Source organism: Megalops cyprinoides, chromosome 18 (genome assembly GCF_013368585.1).
Source record: "Megalops cyprinoides isolate fMegCyp1 chromosome 18, fMegCyp1.pri, whole genome shotgun sequence".
In the NCBI taxonomy this organism is placed as follows: domain Eukaryota; kingdom Metazoa; phylum Chordata; class Actinopteri; order Elopiformes; family Megalopidae; genus Megalops; species Megalops cyprinoides.
The window spans coordinates 28,444,165-28,465,112 of NC_050600.1; positions in this window are offsets into that span (position 1 = coordinate 28,444,165).

Here is a 20,948-nt window from a genome sequence, read left to right on the forward strand (position 1 = left end):
TGGTGTGCTACTTCAGTGCATGGTGGCGCCCAGCGAAGAAGTGAACGTCAGCCATTTCAGAATCTTTGTCCAAAATGAGTCCTTGACAGAGACAGTCATACCAGTGGGAACAGTTATCGGGCATATGTATCTGACAGATGCAGTTACTCACCTCTCTCCGTCCAAGACAGCTGACACCGAGTTCGATGCAAACCTGATCAACTTTGGAGACTCACCTGTCTCGGAGGAGTGGAAACAGAGACTCCGTCAGAAGCTATCCACAAGGTCCCAAGTGTTCTCGCTGCACGAATGGGATGTCAGATTAGCAAAGGGAGTAGAGCACACAATCAGGATGTCAGATCCACGGCCGTTCAGGGAGCGCTCTCGTTGCCTGGCTCCAGCTGACCTGGAAGACGTGAGAAAGCACCTCCAAGAACTGTTGCGTGTGGGCATCATCAAGGAGTCTCGTAGCCCTTATGCATCTCCAATCGTGATTGTTCGCAAAAAGAATGGAGCCGTGAGAATGTGTATTGACTACCGATTGTTGAACAGCCGAACAATCCCAGATCAGTACACAACCCCGTGTATTGATGATGTTTTGGATTCAATGACCGGAAGCAAGTGGTTCTCCATTCTTGATCTGCGGAGCGGTTATTACCAAATTGCTATGGCTGAGGAAGATAAGGAAAAGACGGCATTCATCTGTCCACTGGGGTTCTTCCAGTTCGAGAGGATGCCGCAGGGAATAACTGGAGCCCCAGCCACACTCCAAAGATTAATGGAGAAGGCTGTGGGTGACATGAACCTGCTGGAAGTCCTTGTCTACCTCGATGACCTGATTGTATTTGGCCGAACTTTAGAAGAGCATGAAGAGAGACTTCTTAAAGTCCTTGATCGTCTGGCAGAGGTTGGATTGAAAATCTCCTTCGATAAATGTCAGTTCTGTCTCCCAAAGGTAAAGTACCTTGGACATATCGTGTCGGCCGATGGAGTATCGCTTGACCCATCCAAGACAGAGGCAGTCACCACTTGGCCACAGCCTACGCACCTGAAGGCTCTTCAGTCCTTCTTAGGATTCTGCGGATATTACCGCCGTTTCATCGCTAATTATGCAGCCATTGTCAGGCCATTGTCTGAGCTCACGAAAGGCTACGCTCCAACCCAGAGGGGCAAGAAGCTTGAGAAAGACAACACAAAGACTTACCTCAAAGAGTCAGAGCCTTTTGGTGAGAGATGGGACAAGTCCTGCACTGAGGCTTTCCACAAGATTATCCACTGCCTTACCCATGCACCTGTGTTGGCCTTCGCAGATCCCAACAAGCCATACGTCCTGCATGTAGATGCCAGCTTGAAAGGGCTTGGCACTGTCCTATATCAGGAGCACAGTCAGGGCCTGAGGCCAGTTGCCTTCGCCAGCAGGAAGCTGAAGACATCTGAGAGGAATTGTCCCGTTCACCAGCTGGAGTTCCTGGTCCTTAAGTGGGCGGTTGTGGATAAATTCCATGATTATTTGTACGGGGTCAGATTCACCGTACGTACGGACAACAACCCGCTTACGTACGTGTTATCGACTGCCAAGCTCAGCGCTACGGGGCACAGATGGCTCTCTGCCTTATCCACCTATGACTTCGACGTCCAGTACCGACCAGGCAGACACAACATAGACGCAGACCTGCTCTCGAGGAATATGCCTGATGAGAGTTCAGATGAATGGACAACCATACCACAGCCTGGTGTGAGATCCATCTGCAAAAGAATCTGCATCCCTGGTGCTGCGGGCAGTCCACCGAGGTATGTAGATCAGTTGGGAGCTTCTCCTGAATGTGTGCCTGATGTCTTTGCATTCCCGACTCACCTGGAGTTGAAATCATTGGGGCAGATGTCGAAGCAGGAGCTAATAGAAGCTCAGGAGGATGATGCAGCCATCCGACACGCCATCCAAGCTGTTAAAAATGGAAAATGGCCTGAAGAAAATGAATCCAGCCCAGAGAGCCTTCGTCTTAAAAAAGAGATGGGGAAGCTAATGATGAAGAATGGTCTACTCCATCGCTTAAGCAAGCAGCCCTCTGGAGAAGAACTGACTCAACTCATCTTGCCAAGCGGGTTCAGAGAGGTGGTGTTGAAGGCCACGCATGGTGATCTAGGACACCTTGGTTTCGAAAGAACTACAGACTTGTTGAGGAGCCGATTCTTTTGGCCAAAGCTTGCATGTGATGTTGAGCAGTACATAAAGAACTGTGGCGAGTGTATCACTCGGAAGACTCCCTGCCATAGGGCAGCACCGTTGCATCATATCTCAAGCAGTGGACCAATGGACCTTGTGTGCATTGATTTTTTTTTGTCTATGGAGCCGGATTCTGCAGGTATTGGAAATGTTTTAGTGATCACGGATCATTTCACCCGTTGCGCCCAGGCTTTCCCTTCCCGAAATCAGAAGGCGCAGACAGTCGCAAAAATCCTGGTGGACAAGTATTTCCTGCATTATGGTCTGCCAGCAAGAATCCACTCAGATCAGGGGAGAGACTTTGAAAGCCAGCTAATCAAAGAGCTTTTGAAGATGATGGGTTTCCGGAAATCACGGACCACTCCTTACCACTCACAGGGAGATCCGCAGCCCGAGAGATTCAACAGAACTCTTCTTTCCATGCTGGGAACCCTGGGGTGTGAGAAGAAAAGGCAATGGAGCAAACACATTGGCTACCTGGTTCACGCTTACAACAGTACCAAATGTGACGCTACAGGGTACTCACCATATTTCTTGATGTTTGGGCGAGAAGCAAGACTTCCCGTAGACTTGTGTTTTGGAACCTCTCCTAATGGCGAAGCTGATGGTTGTCATTCCCGCTATGTAGCCAAGCTGAAAGATGACTTACAGAGGGCTTACAAACTTGCTTCTGACGCGGCCTACAAAACACATCAGAGGAACAAAAGATCCTATGAAGAAAGAGTGGGATTCCAAGCCCTGGATATCGGTGACAGAGTGTTACTGAGGAACCTAGGACTAAAAGGGAAACATAAATTGGAGAGTCGTTGGAGCCCTGTCCCTTAAGTGGTTCTAGGAAAGATGCCCAACCTTCCAGTGTACAGAGTGTAACCAGAGGATGGAGGAGGAGGAGTCAAAACTCTCCATCGTGATCATCTCCTTCCAATTGGTCAGTTGGTAAGAATGCCAACAGCCAACAGAGCTGCAAACGACGAGCGAGCACCGTGACATCGGCAGTGACGGGTCTTCGTTTCCTCCGGGCGGATCCTCTTCCCAAGTCACCTCTTCTCCTGCCATCAGCCCGTGTGTGTGGATACCACACTGGTCATTAAGGTACCTTTTTTCTTTTCTGTTGCCCAGTTGGGGTGAAGCAGCCACAGTGTTTTGAGGCTTCAACGTACCCAAGCTACATCCAGGCCAGCACCGAATGACTAAAGGGGTACCCGTTTTTATTTTCCATAAATTATTAAGAGTGCCGGCTTTAGTATAAGGTGTGTGGGCCCACAAAATTGTGTTTAAGTGAATTTGAAGGGTAAACTGAGGTTTTGAATTAATTCATTTAAATGTTACCTGTGAAAAAAAGGGATAATTCATTTATTGTGTTTCCTGTGAAAAAAAAGAGGGACAATTTATTTACAGTGTTTACCTTGAAAAAGAGGGACACTTTATTTTGAAGGTTTAAAAAAGAACATTCATATTTTTATTTCATTTTCTTATTTTATTAATAATTTCTTAAGTAAATAATTGAGAACTATTTTTCTAAAACCTCGTGTTGTGTACTTACCTTAAAAAAGGAAAAACCTTTAATTCTCTGAAACACATAGACACAGGTGGGTTTAAAAATCTTTATTAAAAATATAATTTAAAGGTGAATTCATAGGTTAGTTAAAAACAGTTCATGTGTGTAATTTAAAAAGAGAGGTCCAAGACAGTAATTAAAACTGAGTTAATCAGGGTTAAGAATCGTTGATAAATATATTAGAAGAACCCAAAAGCCCTGCCCTCATTAACATGCTTACTGAGGGGAGCGCTACAATTATTTTTTTCCTGTAATGAGGAAAATTGAACATTAGGTGTGTTTGCTCTTCAAATTTTAGATACAGTGGTAAGCCATTATGTGGTGTGCAGTACCCACACAGTAAAAGATAAACATAATATATTCAACAACTTGATTAAACTAATACGATATCATCTACTTCTGATCTCTTCGCTATTAGCCAGCTTGCTAGTTGTTTCACCATTGTAGGCTGTAGGTTTCAATGAGAAATCACCATAGACAATTTAGAATTTCAGTGTGTGGAATGTCTGATTCACAGACACTGTGCAGTCTTTATTTTAACTGAAATAAATGAATGTCAATGTTTAAAACAAAACATCAATTACATCAATTAATCAATTAATATCAATTACAATACAACCTGGTGACTGATTTATGCCTAAGTTACTATGGCTTTGCAAACTGCAGTATAATAATATCAGGGATGAATTTAACATCTCAAGATAAAAAAAAAAAAAAAAAACTTGGCCATAGCAATACAAAACAATAAACAAATGTGAAAATACATTCCTTTACTTATCCATTTATTTCTGTATATATTTATTATTTCTGTCATCATATATTCATTAATTGTATCTATGTTGACATTTCTGTACCTATTAGTTTGTCTAACTCCAGCATGTGTTAATGTTGTTATTAATTATTGTTTTATTTTTATTAATGATAATAATATTATCCTCATCCAACACATCAGAAGTCAAGAGGAGGGATTTATTTAGCCTATAATACTGAGGGATGATCAGACGGCCAGACTGAAAGAGCCTGATTGGGAATTTAGTCAGAACACATGGGAACTCCCCATTCTTTGTGTTCATTGCTATGAGATCTTTCATAACCCCTCTGAGTCACACCTGAGTTTAACATCTCATGTAGAAGATGATGTTTCCTACAGCACAGTGCCCTCATCACCACAATGGGGTACTGGTCTCCTGTTAGGTCCAAAGGGAAGACTGCCCTCTACTGGCCCACCAACAACACTTCCAGTTTTTTCCACCAACTTTTTTTTTTTTTTTTTTTCTCGAGGTCTCCCATCCAATTATCTCCTCACAGATGATGTAATTCATCATTTGTGAGTCTGAGAATTCATGTAACTCATGTAAAATCACATAATTTTTTCCCTCTATGCAGAAGTAGTTTTTTTTAACTCTGAGTATTAATGTGCACATGCAGAAACTGCCAGTCTTTCAACCATATGCCAAGCATTCTCACAGTGGTTGCAACTTATAGCAAGTATCCTTTAGGAGTTGCTGACATTCCTCAAAAGGAGGAAGTTGCTCTTTACAATGTAAAAACAATGTTGATAGCAGCAGTCCCCATCTGATGATAATGATGCTGATGCTGATGCTGATGATGATGATGATGATGATGATGATGACTACTATTACACTGCCAACACTTCCAATAACTATACCACTACCACAAATGATTTCCACAACAGGAGATTTGACTAACTAGACTGAGATTTTTTTAATTAGTGAAACACACCATTCTGCAACAGTATAGCCCACTTTAAAAAAAAAAAAAGTAAAAACCATTAAAGAATAGAAAAAATCAAGAAATGAAATGTCAACAATTAATAAGTATTCATCCCCCTTTTTTAGTACTTGGTTAAAACACCATTTGCAGTTAGTACAGCCATCAGTCTATTTTGATAAGTCTCTGTTAATTTTGTTAATGTGATTGAACAATATTAGGCCATTCCTCCTTGCAAAATTGCACAAACTGTGCCAGGTTAGTTGGGGAGCGGCAGCAGACAGCAATTTTGAGGTCTTTCCACAGATGTTTGATGGGATTAAGGTCAGGACTCTGACTGGGCCACTCAAGGATGTAAATTTTCTTCATTTTAAACCAAACCAATGTTGCTCTGGCACACAAACGTCCTCCCTAGTTTATACTTTCTGGCAGAGGGGAGTAGGTTTTTATCTAGGATCTCCAAGTATTGTGCAACATTCATCTTCCTTTCAGTCTTGACCAGTTTGCCTGTCCCTGCTGCTGAAAAGCACCCCCATAACATGATGCTACCACCAGCGTATTTCACTGTGGGGATGGTGTTTCCTGGCTGATGTGCAGTGTTAGCTTTAAGCCACACATACCACTTAGTGTTTGAGCCACAAAGGTCCACTTTAGTCTCATCAGACCACAAGACCTTCTGCTGTATCTTTGTAGTATCTTCCAGGTGACATTTTGCAAAGTCTGTATTGGCAAGCATGTGCTTTTTTCAGCAAGGGATTTGGACGTTTCTTTTGATTGTCATGATGTACACTACTGTGTAGATCAGCTGGAAAAAAATCTTCAACATATTTTAAATTTGGAATCTGAGACAGTAAATTGTGAAAACAGTATTGGGAGTAGGCACTTACTTTTATGTTAGGTAGTAAAACATTTGGCTGTGAACAAATGATGACACTCAAATGATGCCACTCAGTTCTTACAAATTCAAAAAAATTGAAGTGTATTAAGTTTCATAAAAAGAAAAGCATGGATATCAAGCAGGCTTAAATTAATCACTCTACTAAAATCGACCCTTGGAATCTTTTAATCATTTTTTGACGCCATCTACAACCGAGGAGTAATATACAGTGGTAAGGTGTCAGCAGGGATTACTTTCAAAAGGTGAGTGATGGATACGCCAAATTTAATGGTGTTGATTCGTCTGTGACTATAGATGTTTCAGATGTTTTGTTTAGTTCTAGTAATTCTGACGAAGTTGGTTTTCTGACAGAATTGCTCTGCCATTTTTTACATGCTTGTTCAAAAATACACACAATTATTGATTAGCTGCTTTTTCAAGAGGATATTATCATCCTGTTGTCATCCTCTGTTATATTATCACAATAACAGACTGGGCTGAAAAATTCTATCATTATGACATATTGTCCACCATGATTTTGATGAGTAATTTAAGATTTCATTAGAATAGTATTAAATAAAGTACCACCATGTGAAGGAAAACCTTCATCTGCCCCCCAAGACTATTAATTATTTAACTGTTAATTGTTTCAATATTTAAGGATCTTTCAGTTTCAGCCTTCTCAATAATTGAACTCATTTGACATCAAATGCATCTAAACAGGTTAATTGTTCAATTGTTAATGGACATTGTCTAATTGTGTGTGTAGGTGTTAAACTGAACAAAACCAGCCAGCGGTTAATGGGCTACATCTGCCTAATCTGAGGCTTATTTAATACAGCTGTTTGGCTGCTGCTAGGGCTCACTTTTTCTGCACTGCACTGGTTCTCTTTGTTGTTTTTGTAAGTGTTGCTTTTTTTTTTGGGAGAAGCGCTGGCCAGCTGCTCCACTTACCAGAAAGATAGCATGATACAAATATGTTTTACAAACAGTTACACTAAATTTACGTCTCTACAGTGAATATTTCAGGTTACTGTATGGCCGTAACATTGTATTCTTGAATTCTGCAAAGAGTTCCACAAGCCACGGGCCACACCATAGCACAGCTTTGAAAAGCATTAACAGTAACTCAGTGACACTAAATTCAAAACTATTCATTTATGTTAGCTCTTTATGTTACAAGATTGATTTTGAACATCAATACATGAATATTAATGGTGAATTAATATGGAAAATGGTTATTAATATGAAAAATGTGTGAAACGACACCATTTGTGCTGTTGTGCATCTGATATTCACAGATATGCCGTTATACATTTAATATATTGAATATTTAAAGTAGCCTATTGATTTTCTTTCACATCGAATTGTGCAAAGCTGTTGTAAGCTCAATTGGCCAGTACTACTATTCACTACTATTGTGTACATATATTTTGTGCATATTATAGTGTGAATATGATCAAAATGACAAACATTTTGGAATATATCAGTTTGTTCTTAGCTGGAATTTGTTCACGCTTACAGATTAATTTCATGAATGCGCCAATCTACTCATATCATGTACAGAAACACACAAAAGATGATGTGTTCTTCACCATTATGATAAAATTGTACAAGTATCAAAGTTTTAAGTGGAATAAAATACCTTTTGCAATTGAAATACTTAAAAATGTCATTCAATTTGCAATGAACAAATGGTGTATTCTATGTTCTAGACATTCTTGATGTTACTTACATGATTTCTTTCCTCCTCCCCCTATGCAATTTTTTTTTTTTTTTTTTTGAGGAATGTCACAATTAGGCATTAAATGTTTAAATGGTCATGCTAATAAACAATACTGACAATTGAGTGCCTAAAGTGACCTGGAGAGTAACAATTGAAATACAGACTTAAATCCTTGCGAGTCACAAGAAAAACTAAGGGCCCTAATCATGAAAGTTTGTCATCATGATAAAATCTTTCACAAAGCCATTCTTTTTAAAGATTACCACCCTCTTCTGCATCTTCCATAGTACACAAGCATCTTAGGACAACATGTACCATTTTATTTAAATAGTTTTGTATATTCAGACTTAAGGGCATGGAGTATTTTTTGTGCACCTCACTGACGTGCTTTTCATTGCCTGGGATTCAGACTTAATTTGCGCACATGTGTATCTCTGAAAATGGGTGGTACAAAGTCACACGCTATGAATAAATTTTAATTGCCCTGGAAAACCACACCTTCCTGCCCAGAGTCTGATGGCTGACAGATTTTCTCACAGCATCATTAGACCTCATTGCAGAAATCAAGGCAGAAAGCAAGGCACTCACTTTGATTATAAAAGCTTAGCAAATACTTCCAAGAAAATAATTCAGGTCTAGAATGAAGATAAGCCATTTCAATACTTCTATATATGAAGTATGTTAAAAATATCAGCAGACTATCAAGTGTTTTATCTTAAAAAGGAAAAACATCAAGCTACCATCTTAATTGTCATGTCGATCTCACCTTTAAAATCACAACATTATAGTGCGTGCAATAGTGTTACTCTCTGTTCTCTAGCTAACTAGTGAACTATGAATGGTGGAAAACAATAGAAACACTATACCACTGATGTAATCCCCATAGATAGATACAGTATATCATCACTCATCAATACTCAGTGTGTTATTTCTCTGACATGTCAACAGCACTGAGACCTTTCAAAGTATGGATAAATATTTCATTTCAGAAAACAACTTATTGTATCATTTATACATGAAAATCCAGTTTCTCTGCATTACTCAAGACTTGGGTATGATGGAGATTCGATTAGATGGAACTGACAGAGGAGATGCAAGGCAGCAGCAATTTGTGCTGAATGCATCACTGCTCAGAAATGATGCTCCTCTTTTAATGTTAGTTAATAAAAAATAACAGTTGAAATAAAGTATGAAAAACCCTGTTTATTAGCCTATTCACATCAGGGGAATGAGGACATTTAGCTTCTTGTGTGTTTCATCCTTACCTCTGTGAAAGCAAATACCACATCAAACAAGCATTGCATTGAGCAATGCATGAGCATCGCTCACTCTCACAGTCTTAAAGTTCAGAGCTGTCTAGTATCAGTGGAGTCCTTAAGCACTCCACTGAGACATGCAGGATTACCATGCAACATGGCTGCCAATTGTAAATGAATAAATAACTGATAATGTCAGAGGCCACAGCTCAGAAGGCCTTTACAGGTGTAGCAGGATGGATGTGTTGTATTCCTGTTTGGTCTATTTAGGTGCACTGCTCTGCTTCCTTAACCACTCCGCAATTACCAGCCAATCATTGTACGTGGGTACTCTATATAAGGAAAGGTAACTTGTCTAAGTTCACGCTCGACGTCAAGTGCACGCCCTGTTTCCTGTTTACCTGATTTCTGCCTTGGTCGCAGGTATTGGAGTTTTATCCGTGTTTCTCAGCTTCCTTTGTTTATCTTTTACTCTTGTTATATTGGCTACTTATGATTTCGCAGGTCCTTTTATGGTGGATCTCCCCTGGAAGCTACCTTTTTACAGATCATTGCTGGTATGTGCACCTATTTCCCTTGCGATGTTCCCTTATGTTGCATGTAGTAAACCGAGTGTTTTGTTATAGGTAACCGCGGTTAGTAGTCGAGTTAGCGCAATAGGCTCTCCCCTTCCCTGAGCAAGTAGACGCCGCCTGATTGGTATGTAGCGTATTATGGCGCTAGTTTTAATCTCTTTATCATCCTTGTTTTTAAGCCTGACGTTTTTATCATGTATTACAGGGACCGTAGGCCGGGGTTGGTGTCTAGTAACGACTGGGGAACTACGAGTGCTACTGTGGCTCCCGCTGCAAGAACGCTGCTGCTTTGCCTACAGCTAACTTCCACTATAGCTGGCTTCGCTTTTAGCTGCTTGTGTCTCAGACCGTTCGTTTGAAATCCTCTCCCTTTCGTGGTGTTAGTTGCTTGCTACCCCTGTGAGTCTGTTGCAGTTGCATGCATGTGAAGGTGCATTGCGAGTGGGGTTTATTCCTTTTAATTATCTCCTCCCCTCTCTAATTTGTAAATTGCTTGTTCAACCATCTCGTGCAATTGATATTATTCTGTGTAGTGTTGCCTTTGTTTTTTTTTTATCTTTAATTTCATCTCTGGCAGGAGGCCATTTTACTACAGCTGCTGATAGCCAGTGTCATTGTTTCAGCCCTTGGCCTACGCCAGTCTATTTGTTTTTTTTTCCTTTTATTTTGTGTTGCACCACTGGCAGGAGGTCTTTTCTATAGCTGCTGATAACCAGTGTTTATTGTTTCAGCATTTGGTCAACTGCAGTTTCGGTGCGCTGGTTGTTACGTGTTTAGGTGTGTTGCCCCACTCATTGTATGCATTCTTTCCCTGTCTTGCAGAAGCTGAGAGCCTAAAGTGGGGGGCGGGCTGGTTTCTTCTGGTGGCGGTATCCCCCTTTCCTGTGTGCCGTCTTCACCTGTACATTGTTGGTTTGACCCTTCACCATTGTGTGTGCATGTGTGGGCACGTGTGATTTGGGGTGGCTTTTCTTTGGGATACCTCCCTTCCCCTAGCTAGCCTGCCTCTCCACCGGTAAGCCTCAGCTCTCAGTATTTTCCCTGTCCCTCTGTGATCTATGTGTGGATTGTGTAACTGAAGGCCCTTTTTTATTATTGTTTATTTTTTTGGCTATTGTTAATAAAAGATCATTAATGGATGGAACCACGTCTCCTGCTCATTAGTATACGAACCTGAGTGCCTTTTGGGTTAATGGGACTGAAATTCCCAGGGTGGTGTAGTCGGATCCTTTACACGGGTTAGTGCCCTATAATACAACCACTTGCCACACAGGGTAAAAGGTTTACCTGATATCAAAGCAGGAACTCCACAGGAGTGTTTTCTACAAGAAGCAGAGATCAGCTCAAGGGGCATTAGATAATGTAGCTATATGGTGTTTGTAAATGCAGCTGAAGAGCGTTTATAAATTAAGTGAAAGGGTGTTTATCAATGCAGCAAAAGGTTGTTTATAAATTCAGCTAAAGAACATTTATAAATGCAGCTAAAGGGTGTTTATTAATATAGCTAAAGGGTGTATAGTTAGTGTAGCTAAGGAATGTTTATTAATGCAGCCAAGGGATGTTTATGCAGTGTAATGCAGTGAAATGCAGGGTATTTATGAATAAAGGCTATATGTTATTTTTCAGAGCTGAGGATCACAAGGAGAGAGAGGGGACTATTTAGGCGTGGGGAGAAGCACATAGTTGGGGCAGAACAACATACAACAACAAGGATCCATTCAGTTCTTCCAACATTTTGAAATATTGTTACTACTTTACTGTTTCATTGGCCGATTGGTTAAAGCTGTTTATGCTATTGTGTAGGTGTCTCCAGAGGTAGTCTAGTGGCAGTTTTGAAATGCAGATTGCACTGATGTAGTCACCACAGAAGGTGTTGGCTGTGCCAGACAGATTTGTTTCTGCAATATGTTTATTACATGTTAGTGATGAGGTTGCATCAGGTTGATATTGATACATATGATATACATAATTTATTAAATGTCTGGCATGTTTCTTTGCAGTATTTTATGTTGTTGAGAAGCCCAAAAGAGTAGATCATTTTTGATTCAAGATTTGGATTCAATTCCAGATTCTTTACAGATATGTCCTATTAAATCACACACAGTGAATGATTTATTGTAGCTTATAGATATTCACATTTTTGCGTGCGTGACTTGCAGCAGAGATTCTCCTCAAGGAATTGGTGAAACGTCTGCTGTTTATTTATTTATGTATTTATTTTTTTTTAATTTATTTATTGATTGATTGCAAGTTTTGCTAAGGACATCATCTACTGTGTTCGGATGCTCTATGACTGCAAATGGGATTGTTTGACGTCTGATCAACGAAAGTGTAGCTAGCACGGTAACTATACCCGCAATTGAAAAGCAATCTACAGTAGTTTTCTAGCTGGATACCATTGTCGCAATTACTGGAGTCTGAGGAGAATACGCCTTTGTTAAAAGGCGATCTTGGCAGAGAAAATCACCAAGATTCACCAAGAAGGAAGGAAAAATCACCAAGAGACATGGAGAGCAGCAGTGAGGTGGACACTGAAACTGAACTCAGCAACATCAAAGCAGGGCTGAGGACTATGGAGGGGGAGATCCACAAGTTATTGGAGCGACAGATGCGGCTAAACACAAGAGTAGCCACATTGGAGGCGGCAAGGGCTGGTGATGCTACCCATATGGCTGGGGCAGCCGTCCCCTCTGGTCCCAACGCTGGGTCCAACGAGGATGAGCTGCAAGGCGGCGGTGGCACAGGTGCACGTATGGCTGGGGTGGCCATCCAGTCCAGTCCCAAAGCTGAGGCTGATGAGGTTGAGCTGCAAGGCCGCAGCAGCGCAGGTGCCCTGGCTACATCTACACTGCAAAATTCTCACCTGTGCCCCCCGGCCCCTCAGCGCCTCAGGCTGGGCGCAGTGTTTTTCACCCCTGCACCCACGGACGGAGTCTGGGTATGCCAGAGCCGCAGAGGCAGTAAAGGCCCCCCGAGATCCCCTCCACCACCAGCCCCGGACTTTACCACCACAAACCGGTTTGAAGTTCTCAGCTCCCCAGCATCTTTGTCATCCTCACCGCTGTCAACATCAGACAAGATGGATAATGTCGTCGTTTTTGGAGATTCCATTGTGCACAATCTGGACACCATGATTGACCACAAACTCTTTAATGATTTTAAAGTACACTGTTTCCCCGGAGCAAGAGTTTCTGATTTTGCACATTTAGTCCCGACAGTCAACACAAACCACTCTTCTATTGTTATTATTCACGCTGGCACAAACGACATCAAGCTACGGAGATCAGAAACCCTTAAAGACTTTATTTCATTGCACAGCAAGATAAAATCCTCTGCTCGCAAAATTATAATATCTGGTAAACATGGCTCTGTTAAACATCTAAAAACTTTCTAATAAGACTTTTGTTGTAAATGATCTTATCAGTGAACGGAAGCTAGACTTTATTTTTCTGACTGAAACATGGCTTGGTTCAGATGGAGCCTCTCTCTTAACTAAAGCCTCTCCTCCAAATTACAGTTTTATCCACTCGATATGTGAGGGTAAGAGAGGAGGAGGACTGGCAGCTATTTTTTCAGACACTTTTAAATGCAAGTGTTTGCATTTTGGTAGTTTTTCATCTTTCAAATATCAGGCTATTGAAACATCAGTCCTGTTGATTACTATTTATCGACCACCAAAGCATACAGCTTCATTTTTCCCGAAATGTCTGAACTACTGTCAGTCTGTTTTACTAACCATGATAGGATTCTTATAACTGGTGATTTTAATTTTCATGTTGATAATGTCTCGGACTGCAAGGCTATGGAATTTATGCAACTTCTACATTCTTTTGATTTTACTCAACATATTGCTGGGTCAACCCACAACTGTGGCCACACCCTAGATTTAGTGATCTCTAGGGGTCTGAATATCATTGCTGATAAGATTGCTGATATTAACATATCAGATCACTACTGTTTGTTTTTCAACGTGACTATCACTGGTTTAGCTAAGACTGATGCAGAGCGTTTCATTAAAAGACGCTTTTTAAGTCCGTCTTCAGCTGCCAAGTTCTCTTATCACATGCGTAGTCTACCTCTCTCAGATGAAATCTCATCGATACATAAAAAAGTAAATCACTTCAACTCTAAATTAAGATCTGCTCTCGACATACCTGGCACCTGTGAAAACTAAAAAGAAATCACAGACTAAAGTTATGCCTTGGAAAAATGAGTGAATACGTCTGCTCAAGAGGGAGTGCCGTAGAGCCGAGCAAATGTGGAGAAAAAAGAAACTAACAATTCCAACGAGAGATCTTTACAAAATCCCTATATGTTTATAACAAAGCTTTACGCTGTGAGAGGCAGGCATACTTCTCTAAGATTATCAGTGAAAGCGGGAACAACCCTAGAATCCTATTTTCTACCATCGATCGCCTTTTTAATCCCTCCCAGCTTTGTGAGCAAATATGTCATGCCTCACAGCCAAAATGTGAGGAGTTTGCATCATATTTTGATAATAAGATCGTTAAAATCCGAGCTAGTATTGCGAAAAATGTTGACAAACAAAACAATCTGACCGTCAGTGGTTCTCGGGAAATCTGAATTTTTTTCTGTAAAATTAGTATAGAGTAACTACGTAAAATTATTTTGCAGTTGAACTCATCCACTTGTTCCCTGGATGCAATTCCCACTACTTTCTTTAAGGAGGTCTTAGATAGTTTGATTGGTGATGTACTGGATATTGTAAATTGCTCTCTAGAAACAGGCGTTTTTCCAGATGCACTCAAAATAGCCTTTATCAAGCCTTTACTCAAGCAGCATAATCTTGATTCTTCTGTTTTGAGCAATTTTAGGCCTATTTCCAACCTGCCTTTTCTGAGTCAGATATTGGAAAAGGCAGTGTTTAAACAGTTGGGTGTGTTCTTACACGACAGTAAGATCCATGAAAAATTTCAGTCCAGTTTTAGAAGGGGACACAGTACTGAAACAGCGCTTGTAAAAGTAATCAACGATCTTAGAGTGAGCACCGATAATAACAAAGTTTCTATTCTTGTACTTCTTGATCTGAGTGCTGCCTTTGACACAGTTGACCATGGGATACTTCTGAACCGAACTGGTTTAATACTTACCTCACGGGCAGAAGATATTTTGTTAGTCTCGGTGACCATGTTTCAGACAAGCATGACTTCTTTCTGGTATTCCACAAGGTTCTATCCTTGGTCCTTTACTGTTTTGCCTGTATATGCTGCCACTTGGAAAAATTATTTGCGATCATGGAGTGAATTTTCATTGTTATGCTGATGACACTCAGTTATATTTATCTGTAGCACCAGATGACACTGATGCCCTAAATCTGTTGATAAATTGCCTATCCAGCATTGTACAGTGGATGAGTAAAAATTTCCTCAAACTAAATGAAGATAAAACAGAAATTATTATAATTGGTACAACTGCACAGAGAGAAAAGATATTAAGCAAACTTGGAAATCTGGCTCTACAGAATAGGCCTGAAGTAAAAAAAAAAAAACCTGGGTGTTATTCTTGACTCTGAGTTGGACTTTAAATCACATATCAACACTGTTACAAAGACTGCTTTTTTCATGTAAGAAATATTGCAAGAGTTAGACCCTACCTCTCACTGGAAGATGCCAAAAAGTTGACCCATGCCTTTGTTTTTGCATTGTTATTGCAATGCACTGAATTACTGGATTACCTAAAAAACTATTGATAGGCTGCAACTTGTACAAAATGCAGCAGCCAGAATTTTAACAAAAACCAGGAAAAGAGAACATATTACACCAGTTCTAGCCTCATTGTACTGGCTCCCTGTAACGTTGAGGATATATTTTAAAATTCTTTTACTTGTTTATAAGGCCCTAAATGGTTTAGCACCTTCATACCTCTGTGATTGTTTGTTGTCAATGTCCCAAAAATGAATTATAAAAAGTATGGTGAAGCAGCTTTTTGTTCTTAACCAATACATTAAAAAATTCAATTTAGATTATGTCCTACCTCATGCAGTCAAACCTACTGCTTCTGCTGGAGTATAGCAACAACACAAGGACAAAAATATGCAAAAATCTGCAGGACACTACAACTCTAAATGAGGCTCCAGGAAAACTAATACTGCCTAGGGCTGCTTAAATATGGCAAAGCTCTTATCACAAAGACTACAATTTTTCCTACATTATAACACATTTTCTTTTTTGCTTGTAGTGGAAATATATAGCTAAAAGGCTTACTTTATGGAAAGTATGGCCAAACATTGCAATGATCATCTTTCTGCGCACACTGGCTGACTAGAATGCTTCCTGACCCATATGTGGCCAGATAAATTTGGTGAGCCTTGTTTTCGGTTGCTTGAATTGCACTTCCCTTAAGACGGTGTTGGGGTTTTGGCTGAATCCTGGTGTAAGCCTTCACCACTATCATGTGTGGCCTCCACAAGGTGTTCTTCACGAGCCTCACCCTCGTACTGCTAGTTAATCAGATTACGCCACTCTCAATAATTAGGGTGGGAGAACCTATAAGCATGTATTGTAAAAGGAACTTCCAGCTAGGCACGGGTTAAACTGAATGAACTGAACAGAGATAGTGGTATGATATCCAAGATACAAAAGTTTATTTCATACAGACTTCATTTCTTTTAAAAACCATCAGGCAGTATATATATTTATATATATATATCACAAAATGAAAAAATATAGCAAAATATAAGTCACAACCATGCCAATAAAACACTGGGTTACAGTGCACTTGCAGGTAATTACAAGCGGTGTTAATTTCGTTGACGAAAACTGTGACAAAAAATGTTCGTCAACAAACCTTTTTCCACGATAAAAACATGATGATAACGAAATAAAAATGCACGTTTGTAAATGAAAACTGTGACAAAATATAGTACAATTTTCATCGACGAATAATAACAAAACGATAATGTCAGAGACAGACGAATGGACAAGCAATTTAGCTACCTTTTTTTTAAAATCAAAATACGTGCAGGCACTCACTTTACAAAGTATGCATAACCGTGTGTTGCATGCTTATGATTGGTTGATATACAGGTCCAGGTCATGGTGCCCAGCCAATGGAACACTCAGAAGAATAAAACAGCTGATTTAGCTAGTGTGGAGTGTCCTGTTATGTTTGTGTTGCAGAGATATTGTAAATTCATAACCATTATTATAACCTTTGATTCTTTTCTTGTACCATGTAAATATTATGCTAGTTAGGTTTTATTACTGTGTCCGCTTCCACTCACGCTAATCCTAGTGTGAATGTGGTAACTGCAAGTGAGAAGCATTGCTCTGATAATAGCCTGCCTGAGTTTTGCTCGACTCAGTTCTGGGTTGAGATTAATGCTAATGCTATGTTCCAGATGCACAGTGACAATGCCCATATCATTAATTCTCGTGTCCCTTATTTATCCAGCACTGTAGTATGTCCTTGATGATCATTTGCACTACTATTCCAAACAGTAAGTGACTTAATTATACTATATTTGCACTGACTTTGTCTTACATTGTGGGTAGCTTATATGCCATGAGTATACTGTACTTCATTGTAGTTGTTTTTTTCTGTCATTTGCACTGCAATGATAAACAACTGAGTGCAAAATAATATTTTTAAATTAATGTCAGATTTAATTGACAAACAGTCAAAGAATAAGTCATATTCCTTCCACAGTGTAAAAGACACATATTACATCTTTATAGAGCATACAGTGCATGACACAACCTTTCTGGATGTTACTGTATTATTAAATGCATCAAGTTTAGGCTACGGCTAGGAGTCCCTGGCTGTAACGGAGTGTGCCCGAGCGGAGAGGTGGTCAAGACTGAAGGAGGGACAACTGCAGACAGAAGTTTCCAATTTGAAACTTTTTATTTACTTTAGGCTACCGGCAGGGTTACAAGCATGCAAACACACTAGAAAAACAAACAAAACACTTCAGCAAAGAAAAGGAAAAGAACACTGAGACAATGCCCATATTCTAACTAGGCCCTATTACACAGGTCCCATGGCATGACCTCTCACTTCAGAGGCATCTCCCCGTCTGAGCTACACAGCAGCCATATAAAACCCCGGTCTCATCCATTGCACAGAGATAAATCAATTAATTACTACACACCATATTTCATTGCTAACAGCACCTAGGCACAACACCTCCCTTACAAACAATCAGGTGTTTATATTATCAATGCCCTTAGACCCTTCTTTGACAATTAAAATACATTTGCACGGAGCACCCCTGCACCAATGAGCGCTTCCATATCGGAGCGCGAAAAGAGCGCAGAAAAGCTTCCCCGTCCTGCACCCCAGTTTGCTCGCTCAGATGCAAAAGACAACAGGAGTACAGGAACCACCAGTAAGTACATTGATACATTTAGAAACAGCATAAACAGGCAACCAGCAAGTGTTCTGATGTTCAATGTGCGCACTAAAAGAACTCTTACATAGCCGCTTTAAATAAACTGCGATTCTAAATGAATGTACCGCGTTTTGCGTTTTTCCTTGTTTCTGATACATGACAACTTTTAATTGCTATCTCAGATTAACTAAACCCCAGACCTACCAACAAACACATTAACATCATAGAAACCGATGGTAAAGCATTATTTGCGGTTTCATCGTGTCATTGTTCATACGGAGGCGGAAAAGCCACCGATCCCAGTGACGGACGCGCTGCGCTCCGTCACACTGGCCCTGAGAAGAAAACCTAAGGAATGTATGTGGCTTAAGAACATCTGTGTGCTTGATGAAAGGTCACTGTAATGATTAATAAAAACAATGCAAATTGACTAAAATGTGACAAAAATGCATTTGCTTAAAATTAGACTAAATCTTCTATAGTTTTTGTCAACTAAAACTAGACTAAAACTAATAATAATTTAAAAGAATAAAATGTGACAAAACTAATATGCATTTTATTATGCATTTTTAATATGCATGTCTTTCAGATCTCCCAGACCGCACAACAATTTGTCAGCCACCAAACGATACTCGGCAAACTCTCGTAATGTAAAAGATTCTCGCATCTGGTTATCAAGGTGACCGTACGCACCACGCAAAGCTTCTCCTTTGGGTCCTAAAGTCCCACTTGCTACACATGAAAAGGAGAAAACATGGCTTGTAATTGATTAATGATAATCATTGGAGAAAAGACATTAGTATATCAGTGGAAATTCTGAGAACAACATTTTGCCAGACAGGTATTCATGTTTGTCAAAGGGAAAGGCCTGTTATTTCTTCTATGTAAAAAAAATGAGAATGCAAATCTCTTCCAGGAATCCTTTAGAACGTAAGCTGCACGCAGCAGCATGTTTAAAACATGTCCATCAAGTAGAAAAGTGACCCAAACAGCTTGTGTATCTACAGACATACCTCAGGTAATGTAGAACATTTTCAGGATAATTTTATAATGTTGCAGTATCATTTTGTCACTGTGACACTGATGTTGTGACAATGCATGCAGCTGTCGCCTATGAAGTAGGCAGCCTCACCACTCATGTGGACATAAATCACAATCTTGCAGTTGCAAAACATCTGGGAAAACTAAAGTAAGTGGCAAATATTTGCATTAAACCTTAAGCGTTATGGTATTGTAGACACATTGTTGTGAAATGTACCAGAGCAGTCTCTAAGCATCATTGTTTGCTCTCCATGCTACATTATCATCTCTACATGGTTCTGAACATTAAAATCATGCATTCCATACAAAACAAAAATTGACGACTTCAATTCCATTTTGCTGCTCTATCTCAGACATTTGCTTTAATTATTTATGTTATCTGGTGAGCTACTTGAGTGGCCAGAATATTGACCACAAACATCTTTGGAACATGGGCGTGTCTACTGTGAACAGCTACGCACGCAGTCAAACAAACAGATTATTGCCAGTTATGATTAGAGAAGCTTGCTTGTACTTCCCACTCAAAAAACAGAACCAAACACATGGAATATCATTCATAAAGTTTTGCCATCATTTTGTATACCAAATGAGAAAAATTCTGAATTACATTTTATTTAAGGTGGAAAAACGTGTAATTTCCCTTCACATGCGGTCATGTATGGTTGCACACTTGTAAAGCTGTAGATAACAAATGGAAAATGAATGAAAATGGCAATTTATTGATACATGAAACAATACATCAGTACATCAATACATCAACCAATCAATACATCAACTAATTGTCCAGAGGATCACTAGGACATTGTCTGTAGTGATGTGATCACAGCTGTTACTGTGATCAGCTGCTTTGTGGCCACACAACAGGCCTTTTCATGGACTTATGAAAGTTTTCTGAATGTATTGTTCAATGGAGGACCCAATGCCATTAGAACCAGGCTCAGCTATCTTGATTCATCTTCTCATTTTGCCTTCCCACGGGGAATTGAATGCATCACTATTACTGCAGGTGTGCTGAGCAAAAAGGGGCCAGAAAAAGACAAAGTCCAGACACAGAGATCAATGTGATGTTGGCACCAGTGGAGACTGAGACCTCTGCCTGCAGGGCCCACAGTGTTCTTCCACTTACCCTCGAAAGGCATTTATTGTACAGCTTCTGAACCTGGAATAAGTAATAATTGTGGTTTGAAAAATGCTCTTGCAGCCTCTCCCCACGTTTTTGTGAGAGACATCTTCCTAAGTGTGTGTTATGTCCCTGGACGTATGGCTCGTGTGTCCGCTCCCGCTCTCGCGCTGTTCCGCCCTCCGTGTTCTTTTTTTTCCCGCAGATTGGCGCCCCGCTGTGGTTGGGTGAGGAACGAGCGGGAATATTTAAAAGGAGGAAGCCTCAGGATGGAGCGATGCTTCCCCTCTTGCTAATGCCCTGTCCATGAACTGCTAGAGTGATACTTGGTGATGCACGTTTGTATGTGCGCTCTCTGTTGAAATTGTAAATAGCTGTAAATACTTTCTTTGTGTTACCGTTTTGTTATTTAGCCAGCAGGTAGTAGGGGGTGGGTGCCGTTTTCTGTTGTTGGTATTTTATTTTCTTATTTTCTTTGGTTCGGTAAATTATTCCCTTTCTCCTCAGT